We start from the raw sequence: 15,538 nt of genomic DNA, 5'->3' as shown, positions 1-15,538 counted from the left end.
CAACCTTATCATAAAGGCAGGATGCTTTGCCTGGCTTCAGGCAAGGAAAGATGAAGCAGCGGGGCAAATCTTGATGATCGTGCCTTCTAACCCTTCGTCTAAGTCGTTAATAAAGATGTTGAACAGAACCGGGCTCAGGACGGAGCCCTGCGGCACTCCACTTGTCACTTCTTTCCATGATGAAGACGACGCATTGGTGAGCACCCTTTGGGTTCGTTCGCTTAGCCAATTACAGATCCACCTAACCGTAGTTTTGTCTAGCCCACATTTTACTAGTTTGTTTGCCAGAAGGACAAAGTCCCCCACGACCTTCTGGCAAAAATGTGAAAGTGTATGGTATTCTGATATTATGGTATGGCATTTATGAATTTTGAATAATTCTCTCCAAGATACTCAGCACTATACAGAGCAGCTGTTCCTTGTCTTCTCTTTGTAATAAATACTATATATGTTCATGAATAATTTGACCTTACATAATCATAAGTTGATCAAAATTATGGGCTTTGATATGTGGATGTCGAGGGTCCTTCCATGTTGGGGGGGGGGGGGGGGGGCTAGTGACATCTTGGGACCAGGAACCTCTGTCCATTGCCACCATTTACCCACCAAAATCTTTCAAAAGGCCAGAAGTGGTATGGAAACAGAGAGAGGTTCATGCTTCTTTCAGGTTCTCCTAGGATAGACTGAGGCTGGATCTACACTGCCATATAATCCAGATTATTAAAACAGATAATCTGGATTTTATATGACAGTGTAGTTGGGGACTAAACCTTTGATTTTTGCCACTTTAAAAAGAAAAGGGAAGAGTTAAGATACAGTACTCACATTGACCAGTGGATAAGTTGACCCAGGTTTTTTTGGGATTTTTGTTACAATTTCCAGACCTATACATGGGTTTATATCATACTCCTCCCTAAACTCCAAACCCAGGAATCCATAGGATGCAATGTAGTAGAGGTTGACCACAGAATCACAAAAGAGGACCTAGAGATTCCACAACAGTTAAATCAACAAAATTTAAACTCATGAATGCAAAGTGCAAACTGTAGTGTGAAAGAACTCAAGAACAAGATATATCTGACACAAAGTATGTTAGCTCAAGCAGCTTCTTCATTTGGTATCATAGTAGAGCTGACCGACTTTCTACTTGTTTCACTGTGTGATGGGGAATTAAAAATGTGGTAATATCACTACCTCATTCCACAAAACGCTATGAGTTTGAGTATTTTCAAGGCAAAGTCTATTAAGGGCCTCATCCCGCTTCACCTGGCATCCAGAAGGGGCATCCGGGCAAATCTGTCTCCCTGAGCACAGCTCCCACTCTGCAATGCTTTCCACATCAATGGGGAAAGCATCACCCTCTCAACGGTACCCTGTATTGGCTCCATGAACCAGCACAACATGGTTAGGGTTTCTGCTGGATGTCACACAATTTCGTGTGATGTCTCGCATGGGACTTCATCCATTCGATGGGAAGAAAACTCCATATGATGAGGTCCTAGGAGACATTGGTCCCATTTGCACTGCCATATAATGCAGATCAAAACTGTATTATATGGTATAATACAGTATAGATTCATATGGTCAGTATAGACTGATATATTGCATTTTAATGCAGCTTCACATTGCATTATACGGCAGTGTAGATGGGGCCATGGAGTGACTCTTTACTATCCAGATTTATATTACTCCCAAAACTGACATTTTTGTCTACAAAGAAGTTCCTATTCCAAAAGTAGCATGACTCAAGGATTAGGTTTTTCTATCAAGTTCTACAATGGAAAAAAAACCCCAATGAAATAAATAAAACATACACGAAAAAACTTTGTGGTGAATCATGTCCCATAGCTATTGTTTTATACCATAATTTTGGAGGCAGCAATTAGGGAGTGATAATAAACTAATCCTGAAGGGAGTGATATAAAAGTAAATGTTCTTTTTTGTGTTATTGTTACTGTACAAACGCCAATGTTATTGTGTGATAAGATGAAGCACCAAATAATTATGTTGCAATTAAAAATGAGCATACAAACAGAACAATAATGAATAAAAACAATTTCATTTCATTCATCTATTATTTGGAGACTAACTTTAAGACTAGAGTATGTATACTGTCATATGATGGAGGGAAACATGATAACTAAATGACTTGCTTTTCTCTCATTATTATTTGTTCACAATATTTTTCAGTATTATTACAAATTAATATTTGCAGTTTTTTTATTGGTGAGCTGAAGTTCTAAAGAAGCAACACTGGGAGTAAAGGGAGCTTTAACTTACAAAAGAATCAATTGCACTTGGCTTTGAAAATAATACCGCTCCACATTCACAGTACTGATGGCAAAATTATGACAAGAAAAGAGATGGGATCATTTTTCTGAGTTTACATTTGTAGACTAGACAAAACATGCCTTTTATTCTCGGTATATTTCACGAAGAACCACTATACTGATAATAATATTATATAATTAGAAGTATTACAGTAGAATCTAGAGGCAATTGACATAATTATACTTCTACTTTGGTAGACACTGTTCTAGTGCTTTGTAAGGTTATTTTGGTTAATTCATTTTTTAAGTAGTGGATGAAATGATTATGATGTCTTTTTTTTTAAAGAAAGAATTGTCAAACAAACACTGAAAATTGACAGCCAGACATTTTTTATTGTTCCACAACTTCCATGGCATATTCTGAGAAAGCATTTTTCAAACTTTAAATAGGATGTATCAGAAGCATTTTTTTGAAAAAAAAATTAATAAAAGCATTCAGTAAAACATTTATATCCTACCTTTTGCCACTCACAGTAACAGGATCAAGATTGGCTCATTTTTATATATCGTGCTTGCCATTTCAGATCAAGAGCAAATTTCTACAATACATATTTTGAAATGTATTAGAGATAATCTAAGAATATTCTGGAAGATGAGATGTGTCAAAACATGCACTACTATTTGTCAGGAATCCTTCGTTGACTTCAGAACCTTCCCAGGTACTAATTGAATGGGTAAACCCACATTCATCACCATATAAGGTATAGTATAACCCCCATATCTGCAGGGAACGTTCCAAGGCTCCTGTTAATACCTAGAATCCCACAGCTTGACTGTATTTGGGCTGGAAGCATATCATGGAATTGCACTAGAGCGAGGGCTCTCAAACTAAGGCGTGTAGGACAGATGTGGCCCTCCAAGGTTTGAGGACCCCTGCACTAGACGATCTAGAGAAGTCCATAGAAACTTAAAGGAGGGTTATGGCTTTAGGGGATAAGGAGATCATACTGTACTTGATGGATAAGAGGGTCATAGTATACTTGATGCATCCATAGAACTAGCCAATTTTGAATAGTTGGCGAGTTTCCTGAGTCAAGATGGAATGAGTATTAATTTGCCCATATGAATAAAACACTGGAGTTTCTGATCCCTTGGGAATATTTCTATGAAGAAAAACAGCACTTGAAAAGTTCCCATGTCCTTGTGGGATCTTTTTGTTGTTGTTCTTGGCACAACAAACACTGTTTGACGTTGTGAAGAATATAGTTTGAGAAACCTCCCACTCAATAAGCGTGTATATATATATATATATATATATATATATATATATATATATATATATATATATATATATATATCCCTGTTTGTATTGTCATATATGCACTTAGGAAAACTGCACAAAATATAAACATATACAAATGGAGAAGTATATATATTAAACCTATGTGTGTACTATTTGCCTTTTTGTTCTGTGAATAATATACCATTGCTCGCATTCAGGGCTGTTGTTCCTGTTCTTATTATTGAAAGTTGTGCATCATTCCCTTTTGTGCTCTTCTCTCCAGCTTTTTTAAAAAGCTTCATAGCTATTGAAGATATGCATTGTTCTGTTATGTTTTCTGTCTTTTAAAAGAGTAGGGCTTTTAAACTTGTGCAACATTTAAAGTTGGAACATTCCATTTTGACCTTTCTTCTCCATCTTTTTAACGCTCTGCTGCTTTTAAACCTATCTATCACTCCCTCAAGCACTTCACACACCCCTCTGTTTTTTAGGAAGGGGAAGGATTTAAAGCTGAATGTTTAAAGTTAAACGTTTAAAACAGCAAATCATTCAATTTTATGCTCTTTTTCTCTGCCTTTTTGGAAAGTTCCATGACTTTTGTAGGAAAGCTGCACTACTTTCTTGAAAACTATGCTGCCTTTGGTAAACTATGTATGTAGCTTTCTTCAGAAAATAGCAGTTTCCTCTTATTGCTGAAAGAAAGATTCTAAGCATCCTGATAACATGAGAAGGAATTATCAATTAATTTTTCCTAACATTTCTCAGGAATGAGAAAATCTGGGGTTACTATCCCTACTCCAGAGTTATTAAATATCAATATTACTTCAAGATACAGTAAACATTTGTGGTGAGGGCATGAAAAACTGGGGCAACTCCAAAACTTTATAGAAAGTGAAAAAGACAGATTCATCTGTCTCTTTTTCTAATGTAAGAAGGAAGGGTGCCTCCTATTTTAATTCAGTCAAGAACACACCCTTGACTTAGATGTTTAGGAAACACTTCTTCAATTTCTTAGAAAATGAGTAAACAGGAACACCGCTCATTAAATGATAGCATCCATTTTTGTAATACAAATAAAAACATTGGCAGTATAAAGGGATCCATTTAGCTAAATGTTCACTGTCAGACCCATAACAATAAGCCTGTTCCTTTTATTACCATCTCACATTGTCTGTAATCTCTTAATGGAAAATAATGTTAGTGATGATAAGAAATACTAAATTGAATGGGACAGAAGGTGGTGAGAGTTTTGCTTTCAGTACTTCGTGTTCCCTCCTCCCCCCTTCTCCCATTGTCTCTGTAAGAAAGTTTGCTTTGACAAACATTGTATTAATTGAGACAATACTTTGAAATATCAGAACAAAGCAGTGACTTTGGTCATTGGGAAGCATGGGCAGTTCTGAAATGAAGGTCATTAACAGGGGAGACAGTTACAATTTTATTACAGTTTATAACCACTGTCAAAATTGGAAGTCGCAGACACCTTTTTCTCCTTTTTAGCTTTAACTGTGTTTGGTGTGTTTAATTGTGTTTAACTGTTTATTGCCTTGAAATAAATAAGTCTGCAGGGGAATCTAACTTTTATAAACCTTAAGAATCATGGAATCATAGGCAAAGGAGCTACAAGGGCCATCTGTTCCAATCTCCTGCCATGCAGGAATACGCAACTAGAACATTCCTGAAAAAAAATTGTCATCCAGTTCCTGTTTAATGACCTCTCAATAATTATAGTCCATTGCCCTCAGAGGCTCTTATAATCCAGAAATTTGTCCTAAAAGTTTAGGTGAAATCTCTTTTCTTGTGATTTGAAACCATTGCTGTGTATTAGCCTCTGAAATGGTAGACAACAAGCTTGTTCCAGCTCTGACTAATGTTGCTGTTATGTATCTTCAAGCAATTTCTGACTTGCAGCGATTCTAAGACAAACCTAATACAGAGTGTGTGACTTGCCCAAGATAACTCAGTCTGTTTTCATGCCAAGTGGGGATTAAAAAACCCTATTCCCCAGATTTGTAGTCCAACACTCAAATCTCTATTATACATTGGCTCCATCTTCTACATGATATCTTTGTAGAAAAGAATAATGATAGACATTTTAACCATATGAAGGCATGACATCCCTTTAGATCAGTGGTTCTCAACTTATAGGTTCCCAGGTGTTTTTGGCCTACAACTCCCAGCAATCCTAGCCAGTTTACCAGCTGTTAAGATTTCTGGGAGTTGAAGGCCAAAATATCTGAGGACCCACAGGTTGAGAACCACTGCTTTACATAATTAAAAAGGGTATTATATTACCTGTCTTATCTTCTCTAAGTTAAACATATTCAGCTCCAAAAGCCTTTCTATTAAGGTACACATGCTAAGTTCCTACGTGAGCAGTACCATGTATGTGCTGAAAAGAAAAAAAAAAAGCTCACCTTGGTTAATCACAATCCTCAGGTTGTGTAATTGGATTAATTAAGGCTAACTAGTTTGGGCACTCCCTAAGGGATATAACTGTCAGAGTGCGCGGTTTGGATAAACACACATGCAGCGGAAGATCAACGAAGAATCACTGGCACTAATAAAGAGGCTGAAGCCTGTTTGGCTTTCTACAAAAGATTTACTAACAAACGGAAAAACTCTCAAGACGATATATACATACAGAGTACAGAGAGGCAAAGAGCAGAGAGTAGAGGGAAGAACAGATAACACAGGGAGCTATTTATAATCACCTCTGCTGTCTGATGCAATACACAGTTAACTCTTTACACACTCGCATAGTGGACAGCAGACAGTGCATGATGCAATCTCCAGCTCACATTGCAACACTATAACTCAATTACATTTAAACAATTTTATATACAATCATTCCCACTTCAACAATAACTACAAGGTGTTTGAAATGTATCACTGGGTTTCTTGAATGTTTGCTCCTGGGCAGAAGCTCTTAACTTGCAGTTCATTTGATACTGCAAATGTTGTCTTCTCTGTTTATCCACATGAAGAAGGAATAAAGCAAGGAAGAAGATAAACTTTTGTGATGGACAGCATTGCATGAAGGAATGCAAAGGATTATGTGTGAGTGTCTATAGGAAGACTGTTACTGTTTATGCTGAAGTTGTTGTGTTAGTATTTTTAAACTCTGATACACAAGAGTAAATTTTGAGTTCTTTGTTAATTTTGTGTTGCTCAACTTTTGAATATAAAAACTGAGTATTCTGCTGTTCTGTTCACTGGCCCGCATGCATACACAAACCGCAACACTTTCCTCGTATGCCATGGCTTTTACACCTTTCACCATCTTGGTCACTATCTGCTGAACATGTTCTAGTTTGTCAATATCATCTTGAATATGACACTGAGAACTTGACCCCAGCTGAGGTTTACCAAAACTGGACATAGGAAACTATTACTTCCTTCTCTCTGGACACTATGCCACATTAACTGCTGTGTGACAACATCAAAAGCAGCAACTAATTTTCTGTATTTTTCATCCATGTGACAGGTTCACCTCACAGTTGTCATAAGTCAGAAATGAATTGAAGGCACACAGTAATTATGCAAGGGAACTGAATTCTCCAGATTGTTGATGTGGAGTAGGTGTCACTCTGTATACATATCTATCTGAGAGTGCCATGGGATATTGTGCAAATGAAATAGCTTTTTCTTTGTCCTAAGCTTTTGGCAATGAAGAGCTGGCTAGCCAAAAAGAGTTCCCTCCCTAGTATTCACACATTTCCCAGTGCCACTTTTTACAGTACAATATAGAGATATAAGTAATACAAACCACATTTCCCTTTCCTTCTCGTAAACAAGAAAGCAATCTATATGTGTGCCAAATAAACAAAAGTACTTTGTGGTTTACCAGAATTTAAGAAAAATTAAATTAATTTCTGGGCATAATATCTTGGAGCATCCTTCTCCATGTATAGCTTAGAAAATTGCAAAGTTACACAAACCGGTTACATTGAATGACACCTCAGAACCAACAACAGCTAGAGAAACAACAAAAATCCCTACTGCTTATAGGAAAGCATGTCTTTGGTTCTCAGGTTTTCCCATGGCTAATGAGGCAGATGAAAGATGGTATACTTTGGCCACATAATGAGAAGTCAGAAAAGCTTGGAAAAGATAATGCTGAGGAAAAAGGAAGAGGGGTCGACCAAGGGCAAGATGGATGGATGGTATCCTTGAAGTGACTCGCTTGACCTTGAAGGAGTTGCGGGTGTCGATGGCTGACAGGGACCTCTAGCATGGGCTGGTCCATGAGATCATGAAGGGTCAGAAGAGCCTGAATAAATAAACAACAACAAATGAGGCAGAAATCTTGTCCCTCTGACATCAGCCTTTACCAGCATTTCTAATGTCAATGATTAGCATCCCAGCTAAAAGAGCTTGAAATAAAAGGACCAACAGACCCCCAAGAACAAAGGCAATAAAATCTATATACCTCTGACCCACAGATGGTTTAGCGCCTCTATAATCATCCAAAGCTTGATTGGCAAAGGTTATCTCCACTGATTTTAAGTGATAAATTGAATTCCTTTGTTAACTGAATGTAGCTTGTTCTAATGGATAGCATTATCCCAGCAAGTCAGGAAGATGCTTGCATAAGGAGACATCATTGGAGCACAGTTGGATGAATAAGCCACATTGGGGAACCAGCCGAAATAAAACCAACACTTTAGCAGTGCTAATCAATTTTTAGTTCCCTCATATTTCCTTGGACATTTTATCCAGCCCCAGAAACTGCCAAGTCAATCTTTTTTAAAATGTTGTCAAAAAGATTTGGCAGCTCAAACAATTCTTAACAGTGGCAATGTGTCTTTGATCGCTGGAGGAAAACAGATGCAGACTAGACTGCCTAAGTGCTTCTATTATTCCTGGTCAATGTACTTGATTAAAATTTAAGAACTGGATCTTCTTCAACTTCCAATTACACATTGTAAATTTAATTTGTTCATCAGAGAATGAGCCTAAGTCTTAGCTGCATTTAATAAATCTTATCAAATAGAGGTATGCATGCAACTTTTAATCTTTCTATTTCCCTTTATCCCTGAACTAATCATATCTATTTTCTCTTCTACCATAAAACCTTTCACTATTATATAAAGCTATTTGATTTTTATTTTACAATTCACTCTAATAATTTAGTATTTCTGATGAAACCCACCATGAAACTTTAAATTATTGGTAGTAAACATGTAGAAAAATAATATTATGTTTATGTTTCCTTATAACCTGTTTTTTTATCTCCACAAGGAGACTCACTAGGTCTGTGTGTGGGGATTTAGTTCTGAGTCCAATTTGGTGGTTTATATCTAGACACAATCTATTTCAAACTTAATACATTCTGATGCATCCAATATCCAAATAATGATTTGTGAATCTTGATTGTCAGTCCAATGTTCACTCTGGTTATCAGAAACTAAAATTAGCTGTGATATTTTTAAATTAATTTTCCATACATCCATATTAAATTGAGAGGCAAAACAAATAATAAAGGCTCAACCCAATTATAAATAGGGCAACTGTAAATTTTGCTGTTTTTTTTTTGGGGGGGGGAGATATTTTGAAAACTGTTCATTCCCATGGCCCCATACTCCTTTCATCACAGCTCTTGCAGAGTTGCCTATCAAAGTATTCTGCATTCTGTGCTTCTACTTTACATGACTCACATCTACTGCTTTGACTTTTCTTTTACTTTTGGTCTGAGCAATTTTGCTCGATGCTGTCTCTTAAGCTGTTGTAGCAGGGTACTGGAACTGTATTTATTGTTTCACCTAGCTCATTTGCTGCCTACATCTAAGGTAGATGACAAAGGTAGGATTTTATCCCACTTCAAAAGGAGTCCAATGAAAGCTCTGCCTCTTTTATTGTGATTCACATGACTCGGTTCTATGGAATACCTGAGGAAGATGAGGAACAGTGTATAAAATGCACAGAGACAGAAACAGACAAATTAACAAGAAAGGCAAATAGTAGACAAGGGTAGGCTATTAAAGAAGAATATAATACTAAAGAAAGACTCATTGAAACCAACAACTGCACTCTTCAGCAACTGTCTTTTATAATCTGTTAATAACACAGAATTAAGAAAGAGTGGAGGAGATTGATTATGTCTCTTGAATGTTCTCACGTAACCTCTGCCTGTAAAGCACTGTAATTGGAGCGCTGGTGAGATACATTCCCAGATTACATGTTAAAACTGTCACTGAACATGACCTGGCTCCACTGCCCAACTTCTATATCACACAAACTCGGCATTTTCATTATATCATCATCATCATCATTTAATTACTTATTAATCGCCCTCCATCCACGATGCTCTAGGCGATTTACAAGATAAAATTATAAAGGATAAAAATACATACATACAAATATTAATAAAATTAACATAGAAAAAAGCTCTAGTAAAGAGCCAAGTCTTGAGTGCTAGGGTAAAAGGCCCTAACTCACGCATGGCTCTCATATAGGGCAGCAAGGCATTCTATAAGGCAGGGGCAGAAATAGAAAAAGCTCTGCGTCTGGTCCTTTCCAAGTGCACTTCTCTAGGACCCGGTACATAAAGTAAGTCTCGTTGGGATGGTCGTTGCGACCTCCGATGATGGGAGAAGGAGAGACGGTCCCTAAGGTACGATGGGCCCTGGCCGTAAAGAGTTTATATCGGGGTCCCCAAACTAAGGCCCGGGGACTGGATGCGGCCCTCCAAGGTCATTTACCTGGCCCCCGACCTCAGTTTTATAATATAATATTTTATATCAGTTTTAATAATATAATATATTGTATATACATATAATATTGATGATAATCATATGTTATACAATATAATACTAGTAGTAATACCATATAATAATATTAATTATATGTTATATATTACATATTCTATAATAGTATAGTGGTATAGTTCAATATAGTAATATATAATGCTAATATTGTGTTACATTTTCCATTGAAATTCTAATAGGTTTATGTTGATTAAAATTGTTTTCATTTTTAAATATTGTATTGTTCTTTCATTGTTGTTGTTGTTGCACTACAAATGTGCAGTATGCATAAGAATTTGTTTGTATTTTTTTTCAAATGATAATTTGGCCCCTCAACAGTCTGAAGGATTGTGGACCGGCCCTCTGCTTAAAAAGTTTGGGGACCCCTGGTTTATATGGTGATGTTGGAGACATAATGTCTAAGCTTTCCTTTTTGATCTGTGATATGCAGCTAGTTCAAAGCACTTTGCATTACAGCCGTCCATTTGGGAACTGAACTGAGCCAACCCAAACTTCTATAATGCCATTAGCAATCAGACAGTATGAGCCTGATTGTTCCTGTTACTTGGGACTGAGTTGCAGATGTTGAATAGTCCCAATCAACACCTCAAAAGATTAGACAATATAGTTTTTGACAGCCATTATATATGATAAAGCCTTTAACTATTATGTACCTGAAAATAAGCCAATTGGCTCCAAATCTGTGCACAGTGGGATGTATCCAGCTGTGTTAAAATCCATTCTGAAATAACAGTGGACTCTGGGAAGAGAAGCACTGGATAGCAGTAAAAAAAAAAAAACAACCAAAATTGCCTGTCACCACTTTCCATTTATGATGCATCAGAGCCATTGGTAAATAGGACATCACAGTACTCCCCTGAGGATGCTAAAGCCACTCACTTACTATAGAAAATAATCGTGTCATTGACTATGAAGTTAATAGTCCAGTGCAGTGGTGGTGAACTTTTGGCATGCATGCAGCACCTTCTCACCTGGCATGTGCGCCATTGCTCCCCCTCATTTCCCCGCTTGCCCTTCCCTTGCTTGCTCACCACTCACCCACCACTCACCACCCCTGCTCTCCCTCCAAGTGCCCAACCCTACCCCACCCCAGTTTGGGCGCTCCATCTCTAAAAGATCCCCCATCACTGGTCTCGTGTTTGGGACAGATCTTCTGGGTGGAGAATTCTGGGAGTTGTAGTTTGAAAAGTAACTTTTCTAAGCTCTAGTGAAGGTCTGCATATGTGAATGAGACACCCCAGCATTAGTATCACAGAAACATGTTTCATCTCACCAAATATTGAAAGAAATCTGTTCACAAACCCTCCATCATAAATAATTATTTATTTAGATATCAATACATTTATACATGGATGAGATTTTAAAAAGCTAACGGGACACAAAAAAACAGAAGTACTCAACCCCTTCTTTGCCTTAGTCTTCTCCCCAAAAGAAAACGGTACTCTGCTTCAACATTTCTTCAACTTTCTGATGTGGAGGAACAGAAGGTATTCATTCCCAATCCACCAGGAATTGATACCATATTTGTGCACATTGACTAAAAAATTTCTTTCTTTCCTGGAAATCTAGGATCAGCAAGCATTTGCTCAATTCCAGGAATTGCCACTGTAACTAGCCTTGCTAGTTGCTGATGAAAGTACAACAGATGATGTGGTAAGGAAGCCTCAACCCAAAATAGACAAAGAGGTAGTACTAGAATGCTTAGCATCTAAATGAATTCAGATCTCTATGGCCAGATGAACTACATCCACAAGTACTAAAGGCATATCACAAGTAGTCTAAGAACTCAGGGAGTTCTTAAAAAGCAGGAGACATTACAGCTGACTGAATGAGGTCAAATGCTATCCCCATCTTCAAAAAGTGAGGGGCTGGGGAAAGCTGAGCAACTACCAGCCACTAAACTTGGAATCAGCACTGTAAAAAGTTCTTGTACAAATGATGGAACAGCCAATCTGTGAGCACTTAGAAAGGAAATATGTGATTATTAAGTGCTAGCATGGGTTTCTCAAAAGAAGAAATCATGTCAGATTTTATTTCCCCTGTCCCTCCCCACCTCCTCAGAAAATAGACTGAGAGTCAACATAATGTCCATATTTAAATACCAGAAGAGGGATGCCATTCAGAAGCCGGAACAAGTTATTTGCTGCTGCTTCAGAGACTAGGGGCCCTTCCAGAAAGGCCCTATATTCCAGGATCTGATCCCAGGTTTTCTGTTTATCCCCATATTATCTGGTAGTGTGGACTCATATAATCCAGTTTAAAGCAGAAAATCTGGAAAGGGTCCTAGGAAATGAACCAATTGAGTTCAATTAGATTAAAAACAAAATCTTCCCAAACTAATGGAAATAACCATTTGACAATAGCTCCATTTCCGTTTCCATCCGCGGCTTACAAAAATAGGTGCCTATACAAAAGAGCTTTTCCATCCAAGCTCTGAAAAAAACAAAGATTTTTGGGCCAGGGCTTGCCAACCAGGGCCTACAATCGAGCTGGGCCTATGAGCCATTGAACACTTGATGCTCGTAGACTTGGCAGGCAGGGCCTACAGCTGAGCACCGGGCCCGCTCAGATGTAGGCCCTGGCACTTTGCTGTCCAAGGCCCAAAAAATCTTTGTTTTTTCAGATCTTGGACGGAAAAGCTCATTTGTATAGGTGCCTATTTCTGTAAGCGGCGGACAGAAACAGAAATGAGGCTATATGAATGGTACAAATAGAAACGGGTAGTGAGTCCATATAAATGCACACCACTATTCTACATAGAAAGTGGCCCAGCTGTTCACACTGCTATAAAGTGCAAGGAAGCTCCAGAGTATCAGGGAAGCTCCGGAGCATCTTGCAACTTTTTGAATATGGGCCAAGGCTGTATTAAGCAGCTTTATCCTGGGTTATGGCAAATGGACCTTGTGCACCATGTGGATACCGCTGAGTTCATTTACACCTCATTTGCCCCATGTAGATGGTCCCAAAATCTTGGTCCCATTCTTTTTCTGACAGTATACCAGGAAAAAAATGAAATGTTCATTTCTTTTTCTTCCCTATTGGCATGGAAGGTGGTTAAGAAAGAACAACTGTAATAAGTGTTGGAATAAAAGGAGTCGGGATGTTAATCTTCATTTTGTCATTCTCATGTACCATTCTTTTTTATAGTTCCTAATTGTTTTTTGTATTTTATTTGTATATTTTGATACATTTGGTTAGGAATTACAGGTTTATTTGTAAAAAAAAAAATGTTGCATTTTACCCCAAATACAACTTTTTTCCAAAATATTTGTGCTCTTCCACCTGGTTCCCATTTTTCTGACTTTAAAAATCAGTAGCCACTTTTTTTGCCATTGGACAAAAAGGAAAAGGAAAATAATCCTCATGATGACTGACTTTTTTTTAACATGTCTCAATATATCAGGACATCTTTTCTCACTGAGGATGAGCAAATATTCTTTAGATCCCTAAATGAGCATAGTCCTGCAGTGTTTTGTATCCTGCCTTCTTGTAGACAAAAAGACTGCTTATCTATGCACAACAGAATATTAATCCTTCTATTTAAAGTATAAAAGCCAGATGTATGATCTGAGAGTGCTGTCCGTAAGTACATTGTGGTAACTTTTTTATCCTAGAGAGTTTATTTATTACTTCCTTATTAAATCCATATCTGTGCCCTAAGGTAAAAGAGAAGAATACAACAGCATGGAATCCTATTATGGAAAATGCTTTAAGAAATAATTTGAATACCCCAAGGAATAATAATTATGATTATTAAAAATTCCATCTGTTTTGGCTCCACATGTTTAAGTCAGATAAAGACAAAAGAAAAGTTGGTCAGGAATAATAATGATATAAGAATAAAGGCAATTCTGCTGCTTAGATCAACTAATGAAAAACTTTTATGTATAATTGCGCATTTTGAAAGAGAGAAAGATTCATTAGCGATGAGCAAAAATTCATTTGGGTATTAGGTTTGTGGTTGGGAGTGAGCAAAAGAAAATGTAGACTTCATTTTATATTAGGACCAGGAAAATTTTAAATTCAATAAAAACTATTTAAAAAAAAAAAAGGACCAGCACAATAACTTGGGTTTTTGCAGGATTTTTTTTTTTTTGCAGACCCCATTCATAAGTCGATTTGTCTGCAGAGCTCCTATCTACATTTTTGTTTCTCCAGCTCTATTGGATTTGTGTTTCTTTATCTCACAAAGTAAACTTTTCAGTCTTTCAGGGTGACTATTGTAAACGCCTGTCAGATGTTGACTACAGAACAACATTGGAGGACCTAGAAATTACTAGAGAAATGTTCTCTCTAGTAACAACCAGGTCCTCCAGTGTGACTCTATAGTGAACGTCTTGCAGTTGAAATGCATTTGCTACAGGGAATTGTTTATCAATGTGGTAAATGCATTCCTGTGCTCTCCAGCTACTTGGATTCCTAACTTTTGCATTGCCTTTACGTTATAAACCTTGTTCTTTTCTTTGGCTTTAGGGGTGTGAATCTTTGATTATTCCATTCTCACATGTAAGAAAAAATATTTACAAAAGTTTTTTCTGTAGTGGATAAAACTACAAGGGATTTTGCACATTTTAAACAAATTTTTGCATTTCATGATTCTTTTTGCAAAAAAAATCATTTGCACAAAATAGTATAGACAAATACAGTGGGTTTCTTGCAAAGGATATTTGGTGCAAGCTAAAAACCCACTTAAAGTGTGGATTTTAAAAATCTAGTGATTTTGATACGTATTTCATGAAGGTATGTTTTAATGTCTATATTTTACAGAGTGTTTTAAAATTATGTGTTTGTTTGTTTTAGTAATGCTGTAACCCGCCTCGGACCATGAGGCGAGGCAGGCAAGAAATAAAATTGCTATTATTACTACTAATGGGAGTTTCTCAATGTATTAATCATGTCCAAAAGACTTTAGTTCATAATATACAACTCTGATCTCCCCAGGCTTTAAAAATTATTGTGGCATCTATAAGAGATGACTCCTTACTGTAAAAGTAATTTCCTCAGAGAGCTGGAGCTATGTGATTAAAGTGAGAAGAGCAATGTATTTATTTATTTATTTATTTATTTATGACATTTCTATCCCGCCTTTCTCAACCCTGGAGGGGACTCAAAGTGGCTTACTTAACCTCTTTCCCTCCCATGTAAATCTAATTCCATGTGGAGCAGAGATAATAAGTGTACAAGTCCTTCCTTCACTTGTGGTCACTTGCCTCTAG

The 15,538-nt window shown here is 37.2% G+C and overlaps 1 protein-coding gene across 2 annotated transcripts in view; it reads right to left on the bottom strand.

The window, feature by feature from the left end:
• htr1a (5-hydroxytryptamine receptor 1A) overlaps window positions 1-15,538 on the bottom strand; it is a 235,025-nt gene that overhangs the window by 30,712 nt on the left and 188,775 nt on the right. Inside the window, exon 3 of one of the 2 annotated variants that reach the window (XM_062972386.1) lies at window positions 3,638-7,825. The exons of the other annotated variant lie outside the window; for it this stretch is intronic. The gene's annotated coding sequence lies outside the window, so the exon portion shown is untranslated. Of the gene's footprint in view, window positions 1-3,637; window positions 7,826-15,538 lie in introns of those variants that run through there. 2 annotated transcript variants of the gene reach the window in all.

This window comes from Anolis carolinensis, chromosome 2, assembly GCF_035594765.1.
Source record: "Anolis carolinensis isolate JA03-04 chromosome 2, rAnoCar3.1.pri, whole genome shotgun sequence".
NCBI classification, from domain to species: domain Eukaryota; kingdom Metazoa; phylum Chordata; class Lepidosauria; order Squamata; family Dactyloidae; genus Anolis; species Anolis carolinensis.
Note: the sequence above shows the minus strand (reverse complement) of the source record. Positions and strands in the feature narration are given on the sequence as shown.